General features: G+C 36.5%; 1 long non-coding RNA gene across 1 annotated transcript; it reads right to left on the reverse strand.

Annotated features, from left to right (window-relative positions):
• Window positions 1-1,323: 1,323 nt before the first annotated feature.
• On the reverse strand, window positions 1,324-25,120 carry LOC144333237 (uncharacterized). Its single transcript, XR_013401748.1, has 3 exons — window positions 24,972-25,120; window positions 5,568-5,668; window positions 1,324-1,583 (listed from the first exon to the last, which is right to left on the reverse strand). It is a non-coding gene; the product is annotated as an uncharacterized LOC144333237 (long non-coding RNA).
• Between the last annotated feature and the right edge of the window lie 252 nt (window positions 25,121-25,372).

A 25,372-nucleotide genomic window follows, 5' to 3' on the forward strand; every position in this document is an offset into this window, starting at 1 on the left:
ACAGGTTTCAAGTTCTTTATTTGTAAAATGAAGGGATTAGACCAATATTTCCATCATACTATAAGAAATCTGTTTTGTTACATAATTTGCTGGTTTCTACTCATTACTGTTAGAACGTATTTAGATTAGTTCAAGAGAATAAAAAGGTACACATCTCACATCCTGTAAGACAAAATAGGGAGTTGCCCACACATCTGAGAGATTCCCCACATCACAGGCTTTGTATAAACTTCATGAGCACCTTCCCAACCTGATTCAAGAATGTGACACCCCGGACTGATAACAAGGGATCAAGTGATCCTGCTTTATTTCCACAAACTCGGTTTGTAAAAACTCTAATAATTAAATGCATTTTCTGTTACTTGTAGTGGGAGAGATAATATTTTGAGGCATGTTTCATCAACAACCCTCTGTGAATTGGCCATTATTATGTCTGTATTTAGGAAAAATAAACATATGTAACATATCAGGTAAAATATAGACAACATTATCAGGCAAGAGTAGTTACTGCAATCTGCATTCTTATGAATTTATATCACTGAGTGATGGTCAGCTTAGTTGGACAAAAAGGAACTCAACTATGCTTTGCCCTCATACAATCTACACACAGCATTGCTTCTTCCTACTGTCAGTTATGAGACCTCGTAAGTGAAGAAATAATTGATGTTGTAATTTATAAGCAATATAGATTGATTTTGAGAAGTCAATTGTTGTTATTAACTAATAATAATGTTAGGCTTACTCAAAAGATGTCTATGAACAGCAGACAGTTTGAATTGGGTTGTGCAAAAAGGCACATGTGGATAATTTTGGAAGACTACAATTTGTCTCTTACAAAGGTGGCTTTTATGTAGGGCTTTACCCCCTTTATTCCTGTCTCTGTTTAATCATTATCCCAGGATAACAACCAAAGGACAATTGCCAGCTTATTTTAGTCTATTCACCTAGGCAGCTTAATCTATTGTTCTTAGTACAAATTAGTATCTTATTTTTCTGATTATTAATACATTCCTATAAAACAGCCAAAAATTAGAAATGAATAAAACATCAGTTGTAAGTCTCCCATAATTGGAAGGAAGGTAGGATGAGTTGAAATTCAGGGATGTCTGTTGCATGCATATTACTTATACTGTGTCCAACAAAAGAATGAAGCATTTTGCTAAAAAGAGAATTGAAACTAGGAAGAAGAGTTTGTACTGTGTCTGTTTTATTTTCCATATATGGTCATTCAAACAGTAAAGAAGCATTTCTGAAATATAAAGACAACCATGAAAAGAATGAGCCATAGCACATGAAATATTTTGAATGATCCTAGTTTTCCATTTCATTTTGTAACAGAACACAAAATTTAACCTGTCCTTTCATGGTCAACACAATAGAATGCAACACAGCAAGACAGTCTGTCTAGTACTCAGAAACCAGATTTAATAATCAATAGAAGTAATAGAACATGAATCAAGCATGCATGTGAATAAAAGGAAGACATAACAAAAGACTGATTTTTCTTTGGGAGGCAAAGGTGGGAGGATAGCCTGAGGTCAGGAGGTCAAGACGAGCCTGGTCAGTGTAGCAAGATCCTGTCTCTACAAAAGAAAAAAAAAATTAGCCAAGCATGGCACAGAACTGTAGTCTCAGGTACTCGGGAAGCTGAGGTGGAAGAATCCCTTGAGCCCAGGAAGTTGACGCTGCAGTGAACCGTGATCACACCACTGCACTCCAGCTTGGGTAACAGAGCGAGACCCTGTCGTTCTCTCTCTCTCTCACATACACACACACACACACACACAGACTTTTTAGCACTTTTACATGAAAGAAGTGTGAATAATTGATGACAACAATGTCTTTTCTTTCTTCTAAAATAAGTGATCTTATAAGCAGAGAATGAAAAGTTGAAGTAAATATCGTAATTAACCATGAAACACTAGAGGCATTATTATTGCAATCTCTCAAAGAATAAAACAAAGATTAGACTGCTGAATTTGAAGTAAGAATATAAAGTAAACACTAAATTCATGTTAATCCTGGCTTCTTTTATCTTCATTCAGTAACAATCAACATTTAAGAAATATTTATTAGGTGCCATTGATGTGCCAGGAAATTGGTGAGGCCTTGAGCATTTTAGTGATGAGTAAGCACGGTTGTTATATTTAGGGAGTTCCTATTCTAGAGGGGATATAGATAAATAGACAAGCAATATTAGATGGTTATGACACCTACAGTGATAAAGGTAAAGAACTGGTTGCTAGGGAACCATTTAAGAAGGGAACACACTGCAAGAAGGAGTGGCCTCTCTACTAAATCTTAACAAGCTAGTAGGAATCACACAGGAGAGTAGATTGAAGAGGAGGTGCAGACTATAAATAAAAGGGGAGGGACATGTACAACATTGACATACAAGGCAGCACAATATATTTAAAGAACTGCAAATATTTGGGATAATTTCCAAGAAAGTTATTTCAACAGTTCCTAATAAGTCCAGTTCCACTAACTTTTGGATTTTTATATATTTTGAAAACCAAAATATTATATTGTTGCATCTCCTATAGATATGAGTTGGTATTAATTATTATTACAGGAAAGCCTTTCTTTGTCACTAGTTTGACTTGATTCCTAGTTGTAGGAGAGACTTCATACATGCCAATTCGTGAATTGTTCATTGGCTTTTATAATTCATTTACTGAAACATCAATGTCTAATCTCTGAGTTTATATTTAATATCTGCCCCTAGAAAGTCCATAATATTCCCAGATTTCTCAAAACCATGGGGCTAGCCACGTAGGATTGTCTTGGAAACCTTAGACAACTCATTATTTGTAGAAGAAGTACTTGTTTAGGAAATGGCTGGAAGCCAGATAAGACTCACATCAACCTGGAAATTATCTTCACATAGTTGTTACTTTTTCCCACAGTTTTACATATTTCAAGTCTTTAAAACTCAGGAATTTTCTGTGTGTTCTACTGAGATGAAACCTTGTGTCTATAAATAAGTTCTCAGATTTCATTTCAGAAAGATATCTTTGTTGACCTTTGAAATGAGCTTCATCTTTTGTTTGCTGTTTGAAATCCATTTTGAGTGAGAGTAGGGTTTCCATTGCAGCTGGAAAGCTTGCAATCTTTGTCTATTGACTTTAGCAACTAACCCCTGTAGCCTGGCAACTATGTCTAGGACACATTGAGCAGTCAATAAATACACATTGAGTAAATAAAGGAATGTTCATGGATCTGCATTCACACTACTGACTAGGTAGTCTTTAAGGACCATTTTAGCTCTAAATTTTTAAGATTCTATAGAAGAAGAACAATATGTGAGGAAGGGTCCATATCTTCTTAGAAATGTTCAGAAGAGAAAGAAGAAGAAAGAGGAGGTGGCAGAGGCAGGGAAAGAGAAGACGGGCAGGTAGGGAGGATGAGAGAAAACATGCAGGTGGGAAGTATAACACGGAGTGTGGAGTCTTTTCAGATAGTCTGGAGGGTCCCATGTCATGCAGATTCAGTCAGCACTGTTCAAATCATCTGCTTCCTCAGGCAGGAATTTGATCCATAACAAGTAGAGTAATGTTAAAGTCTGTTTAATCCATTTGGAGTACACATCCCAGCTAATACAAGTGTCTTGAGCAGTCAAAAAGAGGTTTTGAAAATTCCAAAGCTGCTTTATTTAGTTGAGCAACAGGATATACCACTGGCAGAAGCAGCTTAGGAAATTCATTAAAAGGTAAAGATTTCTTTTAATGAAATACTGTAGCTTGGCAGTTAAACAAAAATTGATATACACCTTGGGAACTTTTACTTCCTTGGTATGCCCTTCATAGCACATGTGCAGAGAATAGTGATGCTAGTTTTCCAAGAAACATCATAAAACTTAGATCATGCCTATATTTAAACACAGTTGCTATTGTTCCACTGAGGTTGTACTCAAAGTTTAGGTGGGTGACATAATGGAGGATGCAACAGTTAAAGCCCTAAACTGATAGACCCAGAGGAAATGTCTAATGGCATTATACCAGTGAGAGAAAGGCACTCATGGTCTCCAAATTAAGGTGACTTTTTCTGTCTTAGGAACCAATTTGAAATGACTTACTCCTCTGAAAACATTGCATTATAAAACCATACTCTCCATATTACAGTAGAGCAGTGGCAAAAAATAAGAACATCTAATTAATAAAATAATTCTTAGGGGAGGGGAGAGAGGAGAGGGAAAGAAAGAAGGAACAAGACAACTGCATTCATTCATTCATATGTCAAGTATTTGGGTGCTTACTATGTGCCAAGTGCTGTTCTAGGACCGTAGAATAGAGCAGTGGGTGAGATAGATGAAATTTCCCTGCCCACTTTGATTTTACACTCTAGTAAAAAATAGTAAAAATAAGTAAAAAGAAATATGAACAAAACAAACTGTCAGAACATGATAAATGTTATATGTAAATTAATCAGAAAAGAAAAGATTGGAATTGGAGAGTTGGAAGAAAAGGGCAGATGTTACAATTTTAAATGGTCAGGTTTGGAAAGGGCTCCCTGAGAAGATTAATTTAAGCAAAATCTGAAGCAGGTGCAAGAGAGCAAGCATTAAGGATAACTGGGGAAGAAATGCTGGCAGATGAAGAACCTCTTTTCTATGTAACAAGAAATTGGCTTCAATATTTTATTTAGCATATTGAAGAAAAGCCAATGTTCCTTAGAAATATACATGGTGAGGACCCTCGGGCCTAAACTCTGAAAGTTTCAGAAACAACTGGCTGAGAAAGACTACCATGAACTTAGAGAAGCATGGAGCCCATGCATCATGCAGGCAGGTTCTTGCAAAAAGTGACGTTGAATGAATTCCTTTAGGTGCATCTGGCTCAGAGCTTCATCATGCTTTTGTGGAGGGATTGTAAGTTAATATCAGAAAGACCTGCTAAAGAATTTGTAGTTGGAACTAATATTTATTGAATGTTCCTTATGTGTCATTCAATATACAACACACATTCCAAGCAGTTTCTCATTTAATCCTCACAATAATCTTAAATGACAGGTAGGATTATTATCCGTATTTTATAAACAAATGAAATTAAAGTTTAGAGTAGTTAAATAATTTGGCCACACAGCTAGTAAGTTGTGGACCCAAAACTGGAATCCAGGCAATTTGTTTTCTAAGTTAACTAGAGAAAAATGTATTTATGTTTAACTATATAAAAATAACACACAATTCTTATTCTTTCTATTGCTTTTAGTTACATATTTAAAAATTTTTTTTTAAATTTAAATGATTAAACAAGTTTTTAAAGAAGCACATGAAGAAAACTAATTTAAGGTGTCTTCAGACATTAGTACAACTCTAGATAAACAGTATGGAAGCCCCAACTATCATCTGCTGTGAAGATAAAATCCTCCCCCTCACAGGAAGCTGTCCCTGAACAGAGCATATTCTTGCATGTGCTTCCCAGAATATTTGAATGTGGATGCTTAACCCTGACTAAGGAAACTGAGTGGGGAAGGGAAAGCTGTACTTTACATACAAAGTAATTACATACAAAACAAATAAGATTAATGATCTCTAAAGAAGGGGCAGTAGGCTTTGGTTAACTTACCATGAATTTTCAGGGAGGAAATTGCTCTTTTCTGTTTTCCATTTGCTTGGTAGATTTTTCTCCGTCCCTTTATTTTGAGCCTATATGCAGGTGTTGCAATCCTAGTTTGTGACAAAATAGACTTCATAATCAACAAAGATCCAAAAAGACAGAAAAGGACATTACATAATGGTAAAGGGTTCAATTCAACAAGCAGAAAGAACTTTTCTAAATATATATGCACCCAACACTGGAGTACCCAGATTCATACAGCAAGTTCTTAGAGAGGTTCAAAGAGGCTTAGATTCCCACACAATAATAGTGGGAGACTTTAACACTCCACTGACAATATTAGATCATCAAGACAGAAAATTAACAAAGATATTCAGGACCTGAACTCAGCACTGGAGCAAATGGACCTGATAGATACCTACAGAACTCTCCACCCAAAAACAACAGAATGTACATTCTTATTGCTACACAGCACGTATTCTAAAATCAATCATATAATCAGAAGTAAAACACTCCTCAGCAAATGCAAAAGAACTGAAATAATAACAGTCTCTTGCAGCACAGCACAATCAAATTCGAAATCAAGACTAAAAAATTCACTCAAAACTCTACAATTACATAAAAATGAAGTAACCTGCTCCTGAATGTCTTTTGGGTAAATAATGAAATTGAGGCAGAAATCAAGAAGTTCTTTGAAACTAATGAGAACAAAGATATAACATACCAGAATCTCTGGAACACACCTAAGGCAGTGTTAAGAAGGAAATTCGTAGCACTAAATGCTCACATAAAAAAGTTAGAAATATCTCAAGTTAACAGTCTAACATCACAACTAAAAGAACTAGAGAACCAAGAGCAAACAAATCCCAAAGCTATCAGAAGACCAAAAAAAAAAAAAAAAAAAAAAAAAAAAAATCAGAGCTGAACTGAAGGAAATTCACATACACACACACACGAGCAACAAAACCAGAAGCTGTTTTTTTTTTAAAAAAAATTAATAAAATAGACCACTAGTTAGAGTGATGAAGAAGAAAAGAGAGAAGATTCAGGTAAACCCAAGTAGAAATGACAAGGGAGCTATTACCACTGACCCCATAGAAATACAAACACTATTTAAGAATATTATGAACACCTCTATGCAGATAAATAGAAAATCTAGAAAAAATGGATAAATTCACAGACACAGACAACCTTCCAAGACTGAACAGGGAAGAAATTGAATTCCTGAGCAGACCAATAATGGGCTCTGAAATTGAGGCAGTAATAAATAGCCTACCCACCAAAACAATCCAGGACCAGACAGATTCAAAGCTGAATTATATGAGATGTACAAAGAAGAGCTGATACCATTCCTACTGAACTTGTTCCAAAAATTGAGGAGGAGGAATTCCTCCCTAACTCATTCTATCAGGCCAGCATAATCCTGATACCAAAATCAGGCAGAGATACAACAAAAAAGAAAACTTTAGACCAATATCCTTGATGAACATCAGTGGAAAAATCCTCAACAAAATACTGGCAAACGGAATCCAGCAACACATCAAAAAGCTTATTCACCATGACAAGTAGGCTTTATCTCTGGGATGCAAGGTTGGTCTGACATATGTAAATCAATAAATGTGATTCATCACATAAACAGAACTAAAGACAAAACCAAAAGACTTTTAATAAAATTCAACATCTATTTATGTTTAAAACTCTCAAAAAACTAGATATTGAAGGAACATACCTCAAAGTAATAAGAACCATTCATGACAAACCCACAGCCAATCATACTGAATGAGAAAAAGCTGGAAGCATTCCCCTTGAAAACCGACACAAGACAAGGGTGCCCTCTCTCACCATTCCTATTCAACACAGTATTTGAAGTCCTGGTCAGGGCAATCATACAAGAAAAAGAAATAAAGGGCATCCAAATAGGAAGAGAGGAAGTCAAACTATCCCTGTTTACAGATGACATGATCCTATATCTAGAAAACCTTGCAGCCTCAGCTCAATAGCTTCTTAAGCTGGTAATCTTCAGCAAAGTCTCAGTATACAAAATCAATGTGCAAAAATCACTAATATTTCTATACACCAACAACAGTTAAGCAGAGAGCCAAATCAGAAGCAAACTCCCATTCACAATTGCAACAACAATAAAAACACCTAAAAATACTAGGGAGGTGAAAGATCTCTACAAGGAGAACTACAAACCACTGCTCAAAGAAATAGAGATGACACCAACAAATGGAAAAACATTCCATGCTCATGGATAGGGAGAATCAATATTAAAATGGCCATACTGCTCAAAACAATTTGTTGAAGTAATCTGTACAACAAACCCCCATGAAACAAACATTGAATAGATTCAATACTATTTCTATTAAACTACCATTGACATTCTCCACAGAATTAGAAAAAAACTATTTTAAAATTCATATGGAACCAAAAAAAGCCCAAATAGCCAAGGCAATCCTCAGGAAAAAGAATAAAGCTGGAGGCATCACCTCACCAGACTTCAAACTATGTCATAGGGGTACAGTAACCAAAATAGAATGGTACTGGTACAAAAACAGACACACAGACCAATGGAACAGAAGAGAAAGCCAAGAAATAAGACCACATACCTAGGACTGTCTGGATTTCAACAAACCTGACAAAAACAACTCCATTAAAAAGTTGACAAAGGACATGAACAGATGCTTTTCAAAAGAAGACATACATGTGGCCAAGAATCATATGGAAAAGAAAATTCAGAATCACTGATTGTTAGAGAAATGCAAATCAGAACCACAATGGGTTACCATCTCACACCAGTCAAAATAACTATTATTAAAATTAAAAAGTCAAAAAATAATGGATGCTGGAAATGAATGCTTACACATTGTTGGTGGGAGTGTACATTAGTTCAGCCATTGTGGAAGATGGTGTGGCGATTCCTCAAAGACCAAAAGACAGAATTACTATTTGACCCAGCAATAGCATTACAGGATATATACCCAAAGGAAAATAAATTGGTCTATTATAAAGACACATGAACACGTATGTTTATTGCAGCACTATTCACAATAGCAAAGACATATAATCATCAATCTAAATGCCCATCAATGATAGACTGGATAAAGAAAATGTGATATCTACCTATCATCTATCTATATAAAGGAAATACGCATACACACACACACACACACACACACACACACACCATGGAATACTATGCAGCTATAAAAAAGAACGAGATCATGTCCTTTGCAGGGACATGAATGGAGTTAGAGGCCATTATCTTTACCAAACTAAAGCAGAAACAGCAAACCAAATACCACATGTTCTCACATATAAGTGTAAGCTAAATGATGAGAACACATGGACACATAGAAAGGAACAACACACACTGGGGCCTTTTGGAGGGTTGAAGGTGGGAGGAAGGAAAGGATGAGGAAAAAAAACTAATGGGTATGAGTTTTAACACTTGGATGATGAAATAATCTGTACAACAAACTCTCATGACATAAGTTTACCTATGTAACAAACCTGCACATGTACTTCTGTACTTAAAAGGGTTTTTTTTTTTAAGAGAGCACATGCAAACATGTCTATTTACCAGTGTCATACTCCTTTAACAAGTTTCATCTGGTTTTTCTTCCCACCTTTATCCTCTCTTTGATGCACCATTATTTTCAGAAAAACATCTGAATAAAATCTGGAAACAATGCTGAGACTTTGTAAGAATAAAAACAATTTTCTCACCTCATTGAAAGTCTAATAAAAGTGCTTTTCAAAAGAAATGTAAATGGTGAAAATAACTTTTTTAGAAACTATTTTTAAAGTATTAATATAAGATCATTAGACTATTTGCTATGAAAATCTTTATATAAAGGTCATTTTCTTATTAACGAAACAAATAATAAAAGTAATGTCATTATTTTTGTCTTTGTATTTCTTCCAAAGCTGTCATAAAGCACTTTTTAAACTAATTCACCATGTATATGTTTTCTCCTGAATTACTTTGTCAGTTGACTCTAATTTTTATCTTAATCTACAAAATAAATGTTTGGTACTTTAGTTGCTTCAATATGTACACATTTATTAAAGTTACTAATTGTTTGATTTTATTATTTTTATACTTAATTAGTGAATCTTATTTAGGTCAACTATATTCTCAGGCATAGTATGTATATCTATGTCTATGAATTTTTTTTATTATATTTTAAGTTCTAGGGTACATGTGCACAATGTGCAGGTTTGTTACATATGTATACTTGTGCCATGTTAGTGTGCTGCACCCATCAACTCGTCAGCACCCATCAACTCGTCATTTACATGAGGCATAACTGCCACTGCCATCTTTCACCCCTCTCTCCTCCCCATAAAAGACCTCGGTGTATGATGTTCCCCTTTCAGAGTCCAAGTGATCTCATTGTTCAATTCCCACCTATGAGTGAGAACATGCGGTGTTTGGTTTTCTGTTCTTGTGATAGTTTGCTAAGAATGATGGTTTCCAGCTGCATCCACGTCCCTACAAAGGACACGAACTCATCCTTTTTTATGGCTGCATAGTATTCCATGGTGTATATGTGCCACATTTTCTTAGTCCAGTCTGTCACTGATGGACATTTGGGTTGATTCCAAGTCTTTGCTATTGTGAATAGTGCCGCAATAAACATACGTGTGCGTGTGTCTTTATAGCAGCATGATTTATAATCCTTTGGGTATATACCCAGTAATGGGATGGCTGGGTCATATGGTATTTCTAGTTCTAGATCCTTAAAGAATCGCCATACTGTTTTCCACAATACTTGAACCAGTTTACAATCCCACCAACACTGTAAAAGTGTACCTATTTCTCCACATCCTCTCCAGCACCTGTTGTTTCCTGACTTTTTAATGATTGCCATTCTAACTGGTGTGAGACGGTATCTCATTGTGGTTTTGATTTGCATTTCTCTGATGGCTAGTGATGATGAGCATTTTTTCATGTGCGAGTTGGCTGTAGGCATGTCTTCTTTTGAGAACTGTCTGTTCATATCCTTTGCCCACTTTTTGATGGGGTTGTTTGTTTTTTTCTTGTAAATTTGTTTGAGTTCTTTGTAGGTTCTGGATATTAGCCCTTTGTCAGATGAGTAGATTGCAAAAATTTTCTCCCATTCCATAGGTTTCCTGTTCACTCTGATGGTAGTTTCTTTTGCTGTACAGAAGCTCTTTAGTCTAATTAGATCCCATTTGTCAATGTTGGCTTTTGTTGACATTGCTTTTGGTGTTTTAGACATGAAATCCTTGCCCATGCCTATGTCCTGAATGGTATTACCTAGGTTTTCTTCTAGGGTTTTTATGGTTTTAGGTCTAACATTTAAGTTTCTAATCCATCTTGAATTAATTTTTGTATAAGGAGTAAGGAAAGGATCCAGTTTCACCTTTCTACTTATGGCTAGCCAATTTTCCCAGCACCATTTATTAAATAGGGAATCCTTTCCACATTTCTTGTTTTTGTAAGGTTTGTCAAAGATCAGATGGCTGTAGATGTGTGGTATTATTTCTGAGAGCTCTGTTCTGTTCCATTGGTCTATATCTCTGTTTTGGTAGCAGTACCATGCTGTTTTGGTTATTGTAGCCTTGTAGTACAGTTTGAAGTCAGGTAGTGTGATGCCTCCAGCTTTGTTCTTTTGGCTTAGGATTGTCTTGGCAATGTGGGGTCTTTTTTGGTTCCATATGAACTTTAAAGCAGTTTTTTTCCAATTCTGTGAAGAAATTCATTGGTAGCTTAATGGGGATGGCATTGAATCTATAGATTACCTTGGGCAGTATGGCCATTTTCACGATATTGATCCTTCCTATCCATGAGCATGGAATGTTCTTCCATTTGTTGGTGTCCTCTTTTATTTCACTGAGCAGTGGTTTGTAGTTCTCCTTGAAGAGGTCCTTTACATCCCTTGTAAGTTGGATTCCTAGGTATTTTATTCTCTTTGAAGCAATTGTGAATGGAAGTTCATTCATGATTTGGCTCTCTGTTTGTCTGTTACTGGTGTATAAGAATGCTTGTGATTTTTGCACATTAATTTTGTATCCTGAGACTTTGCTGAAGTTCCTTATCAGCTTAAGGAGATTTTGGGCTAAGATGATGGGGTTTTCTAAATATACAATCATGTCATCTGCAAACAGGGACAATTTGACTTCTTCTTTTCTTAACTGAATACCCTGGATTTCTTTCTCTTGCCTGATTGCCCTAGCCAGAATTTCCAACACTATGTTGAATAGGAGTGGTGAGAGAGGGCATCCCTGTCTTGTGCCAGTTTTCAAAGGGAATGCTTCCAGTTTTTGCCCATCCAGTATGATATTGGCTGTGGGTTTGTCATAAATAGCTCTTATTATTTTGAGATACATTCCATCAATACCAATATTTTTGCAAGTTTTTAGCATGAAGGGCTGTTGAATTTTGTCAAAGGCCTTTTCTGTATCGAGATAATCATGTGGTTTTTGTCTTTGGTTCTGTTTATATGCTGGATTACGTTTATTGATTTGCGTATGTTGAACCAGCCTTGCATCCCAGGGATGAAGCCCACTTGATCATGGTGGATAAGCTTTTTGATGTGATGCTGGATTTGGTATGCCAGTATTTCATTGAGGATTTTTGCATCGATGTTCATCAGGGATATCAGTCTAAAATCCTCTTTTTTTTGTTGTGTCTCTGCCAAGCTTTGGTATCAGGATGATGTTGGCCTCATAAAATGAGTTAGGGAGGATTCCCTCTTTTTCTATTGATTGGAATAGTTTCAGAAGGAATGGTACCAGCTCCTCACTGTACCTCCAGTAGAATTCGGGTGTGAATCCGTGAGAGCCTGCTATTGGTCTATTCAGGGATTCAGCTTCTTCCTGGTTTAGTCTTGGAAGAGTATAAGTGTCCAGGAAATTATCCATTTCTTCTAGGTTTTCTAGTTCATTTGCGTACAGGTGTTTATAGTATTCTCTGATGGTAGTTTGTATTTCTGTGGGGTCGGTGGTGATATCCCCTTTATCATTTTTTATTGCACCTCTTTGATTCTTCTCTCTTTTCTTCATTAGTCTTGCTAGCAGTCTATCAATTTTGTTGATCTTTTCAAAAAATCAGTTCCTGAATTCGTTGATTTTTTGGAGGGTGTTTTGTGTCTCTATCTCCTTCAGTTCTGCTCTGATCTCAGTTATTTCTTGCCTTCTGCTAGCTTTTGAATGTGCTTGCTCTTGCTTCTCTAGTTCTTTTAATTGTGATGTTAGGGTGTCAATTTTAGATCTTTCCAGCTTTCTCTTGTGGGCATTTAATGCTCTAAATTTCCCTCTACACACTGCTTTAAATGTGTCCCAGAGATTCTGGTATGTTGTATCTTTGTTCTCATTGGTTTCAAAGAACGTCTTTATTTCTGCCTTCATTTCGTTATGTACCCAGTAGTCATTCAGGAGCAGGTTGTTCAGTTTCCATGTAGTTGAGCAGTTTTGATTGATTTTCTTAGTCCTGAGTTCTAGTTTGATTGCACTGTGGTCAGAGAGACAGTTTGTTACAATTTCTGTTTTGTACATTTGCTGAGGAGTGCTTTACTTCCAACTATGTGGTCAATTTTGGAATAAGTGCGACGTGGTGCTGAGAAGAATGTATATTCTGTTGATGTGGGGTGGAGAGTTCTGTAGATGTCTATTAGGTTCGCTTGGTGCAGATGTGAGTTCAATTCCTGGATATCCTTGTTAACTTTCTGTCTTGTTGATCTGTCTAATGTTGACAGTGGGGTGTTGAAGTCTCCTATTATTATTTTATGGGAGTCTAAGTCTCTTTGTAAGTCTCTAAGGACTTGCTTTATGAATCTGGGTGCTCCTGTATTAGGTGAATATATATTTAGGATAGTTAGCTCTTCCTCTTGAATTGATCCCTTTACCATTATGTAATGGCCTTCTTTGTCTCTTTTGATCTTTGATGGTTTAAAGTCTGATTTATCAGAGACTAGGATTGCAACCCCTGCTTTTTTTGTTCTCCATTTGCTTGGTAGATCTTCCTCCATCCCTTTATTTTAAGCCTATGTGTGTCTCTGCGTGTGAGATGGGTTTCCTGAATACAGCAAACTGATGGGTCTTGACTCTTTAGCCAATTTGCCAGTCTGTGTCTTTTAATTGGAGCATTTAATCCATTTACATTTAAGGTTAATATTGTTATGTGTGAACTTGATCCTGTCATTGTGATATTAACTGGTTATTTTGCTCGTTAGTTGATGCAGTTTCTTCCTAGCATTGATGGTCTTTACATTTTGGCATGTTTTTGCAATGGCTGGTACTGGTTGTTCCTTTCTATGTTTAATGCTTCCTTCAGGATCTCTTGTAGGGCAGGCCTGGTGGTGACAAAATCTCTAAGCATTTGCTTGTCTGTAAAGGATTTTATTTCTGCTTCACTTATGAAACTTAGTTTGGCTGGATATGAAAATCTGGGTTGAAAATTCTTTTCTTTAAGAATGTTGAATATTGGCCCCCACTCTCTTCTGGCTTGCAGAGTTTCTGCTGAGAGATCTGCTGTTAGTCTGATGGGCTTCCCTTTGTGGATAACCCGACCTTTCTCTCTGGCTGCCCTTAAGATTTTTTCCTTCATTTCAGCTTTGGTGAATCTGACAATTATGTGTCTTGGAGTTGCTCTTCTTGAGGAGTATCTTTGTGGCATTCTTTTTAATTCCTGAATGTGAATGTTGGCCTGCCTTACTAGGTTGGGGAAGTTCTCCTGGATGACATCCTGCAGAGTGTTTTCCAACTTGGTTCCATTTTCCCCCTCACTTTCAGGTACACTGATCTGATGTAGATTTGGTCTTTTCACATAATCCCATATTTCTTGGAGGCTTTGTTCATTTCTTTTTCCTTTTTTTTTTCTCTAGACTTCTCTTCTCGCTTCATGTCATTAATTTGATTTTAATCATTGATACTCTTCCAGTTGATCGAATCGGTTACTGAAGCTTGTGCATTTGTCACGTATTTCTCGTGTCATGGTTTTTATCTCTATCAGTTCGTTTATGGCCTTCTCTGCATTGATTATTCTAGTTATCCATTCTTCCATTCTTTTTTCAAGGTTTTTCGTTTCTTTGCGCTGGGTATGTAGTTCCTCCTTTAGCTCTGAGAAGTTTGATAGACTGAAGCCTTCTTCTCTCAACTCATCAAAGTCATTCTCCATCCAACTTTGATCTGTTGCTGGTGATGAGCTGCATCCCTTTGGAGGGGGAGATGTGCTCTGATTTTTTGAATTTTTTAAATTTCCAGCTTTTCTGCCCTGCTTTTTCCCCATATTTGTGGTTTTTATCTGCCTTTGGTCTTTGATGATGGTGACGTACTGATGGGGTTTTGCTGTGGGTATCCTTTCTGTTTGTTAGTTTTCCTTCTAACAGTCAGGACCCTCAGCTGTAGGTCTGTTGGAGATTGCCTGAGGTCCACTCCAGACCCTGTTTGCCTGGGTATCAGCAGCGGAGGCTGTAGAAGATAGAATATTGCTGAACAGCAAGTGCTGCTGTCTGATTCTTGCTCTGGAGGCTTCGTCTCAGGGGTGTACCCTGCCGTATGAGGTATGAGGTATCGGTCTGCACCTAGTGGGGGATGTACCCCAGTTAGGCTACTCAGGGGTCAGGGACCCACTTGTGCAGGCATACTGTCCATTCTCAGATCTCAACCTCCATACTGGGAGATCCACTGCTCTCTTCAAAGCTGTCAGACAGGGTCATTAACATCTGCAGAGGTTTCTGCTGCTTTTTTTTTTTTTTTTTTTTTTGCTATGCCCTGTCCCCAGAGGTGGAGTCTACAGAGACAGGCAGGTCTCCTTGAGCTGGGATGGGCTCCACCCAGTTTGAGCTTTTCGGAGGCTTTGTTTACCTACTTAAGTCTCAGCAATGGTGGTCGCCCCTCCCCTAGCCTCGCTGCTGCCTTGCAGTTACATCTCAGACTGCTGTGCTAGCAATGAGGGAGGCTCCGTGGGCGTGGGACCCTCCCGGCCAGGTGTGGGATATAATCTCCTGGTGTGCTGTTTGCTAGGACCCTTGGTAAAGCACAATATTAGGGTAGGAGTTACCCGATTTTCCAGGTGTTATGTCTCAGTTTCTAAAGGGATCCCCTTCCCCCTTGCACTTCCCAGGGGAGGTGATGCCTCGCCCTGCTTCAGCTCTCACTGGTCGGGCTGCACCAGCTGACCAGCACCGATTGTCCAGCACTCCCCAGTGAGATGAACCCGGTACCTCAGTTGAAAATGCAGAAGTCACCCGTCTTCTGTGTCACTCGCGCTGGGGGCTGGGGGCTGCAGCTATTCCTATTCAGCCATCTTGCTCGCACCCCCTATATCTATGAATCTTAACTGGCAGTTATCTCAGCGAAAATCAGAGTTTTGAAATGGCTTTAATGTTTGCATCCCTTACCATTTCAAGGAAGCTAATCCTTCTGGGTAAGAGAATACCAAAGAGAAAAAGGTCTAGCATTTTCAGGCTAAAGCTTATCTCTCTTTAGTGACAGGGTAAAATCACTAAGGTACAGAACTGCTATGATATGAATGTCCCCTTTAAAACTCATGTTGAAATTTAATTGCCATTGTAATAGTATTAGGATCTGGCACCATTAAGAGGTGATTATGCCATGAAGGCTTTGCCTTTGTGAATGAATTAATGAAAAGTAAATTAGTTATCATGGGAGTGGACTCCTGATAGAAAGAATGAGTTCCGCTGAATTTTCTTTCTTCGTCTTGTGTGCTCTCTTACCATGTGATGCCTTCTGCCATGTTATAACACAGCAAGAAGGCCCTTACCAGATACAACCCTTTCAATCTTCCCAGTCTCCAGAACTCCAGGAAATAAATCTCTTTTATTGAGTTACTCAGGCTGTGGTATTCTGTTATAGCAGCAGAAAACAGACTAAAACAAGAACTTTCAGTTCCTTACTCAAGATGACTCTTTCAAATGACTTATGTGTATCAAACTCTGGTTCTTCAGAATTATCACTGATTTTATGGAACAGAGCATGAAAGCAGGTATATACAAGGGTTATAAAGATATCACCTTATAGATGGATCTCTGTCTTTTTTCAGAATGAGAAGCTACACTCAATGGCCATTCTTAACAAATATTATGAGATTTCATTTTTGTACCATAATTACATAATTTAGACTGGGTCCCTCTGATGAACTGTTTTAACAGTCTACTGGGTCCCTCTGATGAACTAACAGTCTATATTTTTATGTTCCTGAGGCATGTGTCAATGGTTCTTTGTATTTACCGGAATACTGAGTAATGACCTAGTATTCATTTTCTAAGTATATTTGTTTGTATAGCAGTTTTCCAGCTATAATATTCAGAAATTCAAATGTTCTAAGTTCACCATTACAACTATATTGTTAATAATCTTTTCTTTTGTGATGAAAAGGTGCATTTGATGACAAAAGAGCTTATTAATTTTTCTGTATGTGAAGGCTTTGACTTCCTATTAGAAAGCTTAATATCTTGGCTCTTCCAAACTTGTTGGTCGTCATCATCCTTGTTTAGAGTTATTTTTGGAGTTGGATAAGATATTCTTCATTACAAACTGTAGCAGGAGTGTCTGCCTTTTAACTTCAAGAAAATTGCAACCAACATCATTCCAACAGTTAAACCCAAACTTATCTTTTTGCTGTTTGTTTAACTTTGTTGTCTAAGGCAACATTTGCTGAAATTGGCAGGAATTCTGTTCAACTCATTTTTCTTGGCCAAATATGTCAGCAGTTCTCCATTTTGTCCTTCAGTGATTCTCCATACTTGAAAGAGATAAAACCAACTGGCCGTTGTGTGTCTGGTTATTTTCCCACTGCAAGGCTTAGTAATCTCTCACAAAAATAGAAACCTAGACAGTTAACAACTTCTAACATCTCATTCGTATGTCAATATGGAAACTGAAGGTTTTACTTTAAACTCCCAGAAAGCAAGCACTATGGTTATATTTGCAAATGTAATATTCAAACACCAGGTTGATTTTTGAAGACTTGATCAGCTAGTCACTTATTTAGTTCATACCCTGTCAGACAGATAATCATTACAAATATAATTTATCCAACTAATTGAACTCTAAATTGACTACATAGACAGGTTATTTTCATAAAATAGATAGCCAGAATATTATATTAAACTGACAATAGAATACTACAATGTAAGAATAGTAAAGGTAGGCGAACTGATATAAAAAACAATCCCAAAATTTCAATGACTTAGCACAGTGAAAATATTTCACTCAGTCATATTTCAATGAGAGTGGGTTGTGGGAGAAAGGAGAGTCATATTGCACTCCATTCAGTTGTTGGGGGGACCTGGGCTCCATTCCCCTTGGGCCCTTCCTTTTTCTGGATTGATGGAGCCCTCTCTGTTAAGCTAAAAGTTAGGGAAAAAGCTCAAGAGTTGTAAAGGGGAGTATTTTTAAGTTCAGATCTGAATTGCATTACATCACTTTCACACACATTCTATTGTTTAGAATTTGGTCACATGCATCTCCTAATTGCCAGGCAAGCTGGAAACTGTGGTTTTAGCTATGTGCCCAGAAGAATGAAAACTAGTTTGGTAAATGCTTAGCACTGTTTGCCACAAATGGCACCATATAAATATGGGCCTTTCTTAAACATTATTTATTTACATTGTTGGGATGGTGGTAGAAATAATGATAGTGAAAATGACCAGTGCCACAAAAGTCTATCAGGTTGGAATATGAAGAAAATGATACCCACACTTCAGATTCACTGACAAACTATTGAGACACATGTATTAAACAAATTAATGTATTTGGCTTATAATACACTCTCATCTGTCTGGAAACTTGTTCTCTAACTTTTTAGCATGTTGCTAAAAACCTTATTTCTTCTTCTCAGCTTTTAATGCATTTCTTTCCCTTGCAGCACAACTGAGTATTATCTACAATATATTATCTACAATAATGCTTCATGTGTGTATAGCACTTTAACCTTTACATTTTCCAAAATCTATATAAAATTTGGGAAATAGATATCATTATCCTTGTTTCAATCATAGATCAGCATCACAGTATCTAACGGAGTAATTAGAAAAACTTGGAACTCACTAAGGTACAGTTTCTAGAATTCAGCTTGTCTTCTTTTTTCTTTTTAATATGACTCCTCTTATCAGCATTTATATCATAAGAACAGGGAAATGAAAGGTAGTAAACATCAAATTCACTAGTCCATTATACCCTTATTTTCTAGATCCAGTAAGTAAACATGAGGAATTTTTATTGGCTGAACTAAGATTGGAGGCTTATTTGTATTTTTTTCCTTCTGTAAACAATTCTATAATGGTAGTGATACAGTCATTATAATATGACCCTGTTCTCCTCAAAGTCTTCTTGTTCATATGCAAAAAGAAGGTGATTTTCCAGAAGCATCAGGGAAAAAAATCATTTTAAATATTTTGTTCAATTCAGTCTTTAAGACCACCAAAACCTAAGTAAATAGTTTGGATCAGCATTTACATTTAATAGTCCACTTTACTCCTTTGAGGATCACCTATTTATGGTTTGGAAGAGAACACACAAGGAGCATTCAAATCTAATACTGCATGAAACATTTTCTGAAAGTAAGTCTACCCACCAGATCTCTCACTGAAACGTAACATTTTTATAGATATAAAAGTATTTATCATTTTAATTTTGGGGGGACCAAATCCTCATCTTGCAACAAAAGACTTGCAAACTGATTCTTACTTGGGTGGAAATAAAGATGCTTACCATCAATAGGGGAATGAGATTACAAAGGATATAGGGAGAAATTATCTTCAGGCTCACTCAACGTGAGATGGGTTTCAGCTGCACCTAATAGCAGTAGTCTAAAACCAACATGACAAGAAACAGAAAAAGGAAGGAAAACTTACTGCATTACGGCCCACACACACACAACTGCAATGGAAAGAATGACCAAACTCATCGGCATCTGACAGCTGGGAATCAGCAAATGCTTTCTTGTTCATGTTTTCTTTAAAGACTGTTTTTCTTACCCCATGTTCTAAAATTATGAACATATTAATCAAAATAATTTGTGTTATTTGCATTCATAAAGAGATACTGGAAAGTATGGAAAGATATAAAAGCGGTAAATAAACATTAGAAGGAAGGTTACATTTCTTTTGTCATTGTAATTAAAAATTATGTACAGTATATTATAAAATAAAAGCTATAATGCAGAAAATCTTTTCTATCAATTAGTAATATGTCATATCTGTTTCTTTAAGTAAAAAGGGAATCTGATTTATTCACTTATCTGTAATAAATTTTATATGTTTAAATATTGGTGACTGATAACTATAGTGATTAATAATGGAATTTTTGTATTAAATTGCAAATATAGATTTCTTCTGCTTTGTATTTCTCCCAGAAAATAGCATTGAACATTTCACATAGCAAAACTCAATATATAGTTGTTATAATCAGTAATAATCAACATAAGAATAATAACAGTGACTGTACCTTGGACAATCATTTTCTTTTCAATCGAATGGTTTCAAGGCCAATTCATCATTTAGAAACTTGTATGGATCAAGATGTTATATTTAAAAGTTAAACTCATTTGGATTATATTAACATGTCAAAAGCTTTGTTTTTAAGAAGTTTTTAATTTCAACAAATATTTCTCTTAAAAAAATAAGCAAATAAAAGTACAAGTTTATTATTAAAATATTTGTTATATTAATATATACTACTGACTATAACTTGTTTCAGTCAAAACTCCCTGGAAAGCAAGAAGAATGCCATCTCAAGAAATGCTGCTACATGTCATTGAGAATGGCAGAGTAAGGACATACAAAAACATCTCCTTCATAAAAGCAACAAGAACTCTGACAAAAACAGTTAAATTTTTCTCTTTCAGAACTCTAGAAATTAACCAAAGGCTTCCAACAATCTCAAGATCATTTACTCAAGTACAACAGCTAAATCTCAGTAAGAACAGTGAACTCTGTGGTATTTATTTTGTCCTAGTCCTATCCCGGTTCCCCAGTCCTTTGAGAGTCTTAAAAACCAAGCCCCCTGCAGTCATGGTAAAAGCCCGCAACCTCATGGACATGGGACAGTAAAAAAAAAAAAAAGGTGGGGAGGGGGCAAGAGCTTCTCCTACACCTTCTTCCCAGAAAACTGTCATTTCAGCTATCGGTAGTTCCCTGAATAATCCCACTCGAAATCTTGTCTTTTTTTTTTTTTTTTTTTTGTCCTTTTATATAATTAATGCAAGAGCATAGAAATATTCAAAGGGCTTATCTTTATTTGACCCAACTCAGAACTCTACCAATGTGAACAGCCTTTTTCCTGGGGCATTTGTCAAAAACAATCAGTAGCAGTAGCTTAATACTACAACTACTTGAAGTTTTGATAACACATGGGGCTAAACAAGTGGAACAAAACATCCAAAAAGAAAACCTGGGGAATGAAATGTCCATAGGAGGTTTTAAAAAGTTCTGAAATATTTCCCAGAATCAAGAAAGCCACTTATAAATTGGTTTATGTACATGCACAGGAAAGACTTAAGAAGGCCCTATGTTCTCACTTCTGGCTGAATTTGAGGCCTTGTGTAATCAGGAAGTTAGAATTAAGAGAGTTGTAAACTGCCTACCTGACATTGAAGGCAAATCCCACCACACACACTGAATCCCTCAGCAAAGACTGGGAGACTTACTGTTTTCAGGCATTTAAGCAAATCTGTATCTAATTATTAGTTGATCACTAATGAGTAAAGATTTTAGTGGCCACACATGACAACACAGATTTTACCGAATTGTTCAGAAATGAATTAAACAAATAAAACATAGAACAACAGCAACAGAAACAAACCCTAGGGATAGGAGAAATCTGATTTTCAGAGATTCCACATAATACCATCTCAAATGTCCAGTTCTCAATAATTATTACAGGACATGCTAAGAAACAAGAAAATAGAGGCTATATACGAGAGTGAAACGATAGGATAGAAACTCTATGGTAAGAATATCAGATGTTGGATATACTAGAAAAGATGTCTACTCTATAATCAGCTATTTTAAATATTTTCAGAAAGCTACCTGAAAAGAAAAAAAAACACAATGTCTCATTAAATAGAAATTATCGATACAGAGATAGGATTTTTTAAAAAGAAACAGAGAAAGTTCTGAGTTGGAGAGTACAATAACTGAAATGAAAACTTTAGTAGGGGGACTCAATAGACGGTTCAACTGGCAGAAAGATCAGTAAACTCGAAGGGAGATTAATCAAGATTATCCAGCCTGAAGAATAGGAAGAAAGAAGAGTGAAGAAAAATTAATAGAGCTTCAGAGTCCTATGGGACACTATCAAATATATCAATATATGTACAATGAGAGTCAAAACAGAGAGGTGATAGAGAAAAGACATAAATAAAATTTGAAAAATTAAGCCAAGTCTTCCAAATTTGATGCCAAACATTAGTCTACACATCCAAGAAGCACAGGTAAATCAAAGTAGAATAAACTCCAAGAGATCTACACTTAAAAATCTCAGAAGCAAACAGCCGAAAGCCAAAGCCAAAGCAATAGCCATGAAAGCAACGAGAGAAGCTCAACACATACAAAGAATCCTCAATAGTATTGCTATGATTTGAATGTTTGCGTCCCCTCCAAAATTCATGCTCAAACTTAACCTCCAGTGCAACAGTATTAAAAGGTGAAGTAAAAGGTGGAGTCTTTTAGGAGGTAATATTGGCCATTAGGGCTCTGCCCTCATAATGGAATTAGTGCCTTATGGAAAAACTGGAGGGAACTAGCTTGTCCTTTTTTGCCCTTTCATTTTTTTCACCATGTGAGGATGTAGCAACAAGGCCCTCACCAGACATCAAATGCCAGCACTGTGATCTTGGACTTCTCAGCCTCCAGAGCTGTGAGAAATACATTTCTATTTTTTACAAATTACCCAATATCAGATATCTTGTTAGAGCAGCATTAGCAGACTAAGACTAGATAATTAAAATGAGAAATTGTTAATTTCTGATAAAAAAAAAAATCAAGGAGGCCTAAAGGTAATGAAATGACTTTCTCAAAGTGAATAAAGAAAAAACTGTCAACCAAGTATTTTCCATATGGTAATACTGTCCTTCAAAAAAAGAGGGAAAAATTAAGACATTCCCATATAATCAAACACTGAGAGACGTTGTCATTAGAAGACCTATCCTATAAGAAACACCAAAGGTAGTTCTTTGTTTTTATATACTTTTAAGTTCTGCGGTACACGTGCAGAATGTGCAGTTTTGTTATATAGGTATACATGTGCTATGGCAGTTTGCTGCACCAATCAACACGACACCTACATTAGGTATTTTTCCTAATGCTATCCCTCCCCTAGCCCCCAGCCTCCCACAGGCCCAGTGCATGATGTTCCCCTCCCTGTGTCCATCTGTTCTTATTGTTCAGCTCCCACTTGTGAGTGAGAACATGCAGTGTTTGGTTTTCTGTTATTGTGTTACTTTGCTGAGAATGATGGTTTCCAGCTTCATCCATGTCACTGCAAAGGACATGAACTTATCCTTTTTTATGGCTGCATAGTATTCCATGGTGTATATGTGCCACATTTTCTTTATCCAGTCTATGAATGCTTTTACACTGTTGATGGGAGCGTAAATTAGTTCAACCATTGTGGAAGACAGTGTGGCGATTCCTCAAGGATCTAGAACTAGAAATACCATTTGACCCAGCAATCCCATTATAGGGTATCTATCCAAAGGAATATAAATAATTCTACTATAAAGACACATGCACACGTATGTTTATTGTGGCACTATTCATAATAGCAAAGACTTGGAAACTAAAGGTAGTTCTTAAGGCTAAAATGAAATTATTCTAAACAGTAACTCATATCAATATGCAGAGATAAAGAGAACCAGTCAAACAGATTGCATAAGTAGATATAAAAGACAGTATAGACAAACTTTTTGTTTCTAATATTTTTCCTGTTTGATTTAAAAGACAATGGTATTTAAAAAAGCAATAATTATAAACCTGTGCTGATGGGCATACTGTGTATAAAGATACAATTTGCACAGCCATAATAGATAAATAAAAGAAAGAAGAGGAAATGGGACTGTATAAGAGCAAAGTTTTTATAAAATATTGAGATTAAGTAGACATTAAACTAGGTTATTATAAATTTAGGTACTAATAATCCTACAAAAATAGATAGCAAAAGAAACTACTCAGGAATTAAAACGGTACATTGGAAAAATCCTATTTAACACAAAAGAAAGCAGTAATAGAGTAATAAAGGAACAGAAATTACATAAGATATATATACAAAAATTACAAAATCGCAGTCATATATCCTACTTTATGAGTAATTTCATTAAGTTTAAATAGATTAAACCTCTACTTAAAAGCAGACACCATTAAAAAACATGATTCAGTGGCTCATGTCTGTAATCCCAGCACTTTGGGAGGCCGAGGCGGGCGGATCATGAGGTCAGGAGATAGAGAGCATCCTGGCTAACACGGTGAAACCCAGTCTCTACTAAAAATACAAAAAATTAGCTGGGTGTGGTGGCGGGCACTGGTAGTCCCAGCTACTCAGGAGGCTGAGGCAGGAGAATGGCGTGAACCCGGGAGGCGGAGCTTGCAGTGAGAGGAGATCGCGCCACTGCACTCCAGCCTGGGCGACAGAGCGAGACTACGTCTCAAAAAAAAAAAAAAAAAAACAAAAAACAAAACATAATGCAACTACATGCTGACTACAACAGACATATTTTAAAATTCAAAGACAGAATTAGATTGAAAGTCAAAGGATAGAAAAAGATATATCATACAAGCAGTAACCAAAAGAGAACTGGAGTAACTATACTACCATCAGATAAAATAGACTTAAAACTATTATTTTAAAAAGGATTAATTCAATAATTATAATTTAACTTTAATAATTAAAAATTATTTACAAAAAGGATATTTTATGAAAAAAGGGTCAATCCATAAAGAAGATATGACTATTATAAATATGTATGCAATCATAATGATCAAGAGCCTCAAAATACATGGAGCAAAACTGATAGAACTGATGGAGAAATATACAATTCAACAATAATAGGTGAAGACTCCAATACCTCACTTTCAATAATGAATAGAACAACTAGATATAATATTAAAGAAACAGAAGACTTGAACAACACTATAAATCAGATGGACCTAAGTTATATTTATAGAACACTCCACAGAACAACAGCAGAATATACATTCTTCACAAGTCTTACGAACCAGGTTCACCATGAGCCATTTACCAATTCCAGGGGAGAACCCCTGCTACATGGAGAATAACAAAGATCATCACAATGCCAACCACCAGAACTAAAAGTTGAAACACTTCTGTACACTACATCTTGGGCTGTAATTTTTATCACTTGCAGAAGTCCAGTGAGATAGAACACTCATACAAATTAAGAAAAGCAATTCGGTTACTCACAGGCAGGTAGCAAGGGACAGCAGAAGCTGTAAATTATGGCAAGCCAGTCCCTAAGTCTCGGAAAAGCTGCCCAGGGTGGTGGACTGAGTCTCTGCAAGTGCCTCACATCTCACTGCAACTGAGGAACCCCAAAAGCACTCTGCTCTATGTTTTATACTACAGAGACAACTTAGATTACTGTGCTACAACATTGTAGGACATCCTGTTGTAGGAGGAGCAGAAATAGAACCCAGATTGTTCCAAACAGTTTCTCCTTATCTCACAGTGCTGTGTTCTTGGCACATTCTATAGCCATTCTGAAAATTACAAGTGAGATGGCGGAAAGAGCTGGGCCAGCCAAGGTTACCCAGAGCCCTGTCCTGCAAATCAACATGAGGCATTCTCCAGGACAGACTGGAGTC

Source organism: Macaca mulatta, chromosome 11, assembly GCF_049350105.2.
Source record: "Macaca mulatta isolate MMU2019108-1 chromosome 11, T2T-MMU8v2.0, whole genome shotgun sequence".
In the NCBI taxonomy this organism is placed as follows: Eukaryota; Metazoa; Chordata; class Mammalia; order Primates; family Cercopithecidae; genus Macaca; species Macaca mulatta.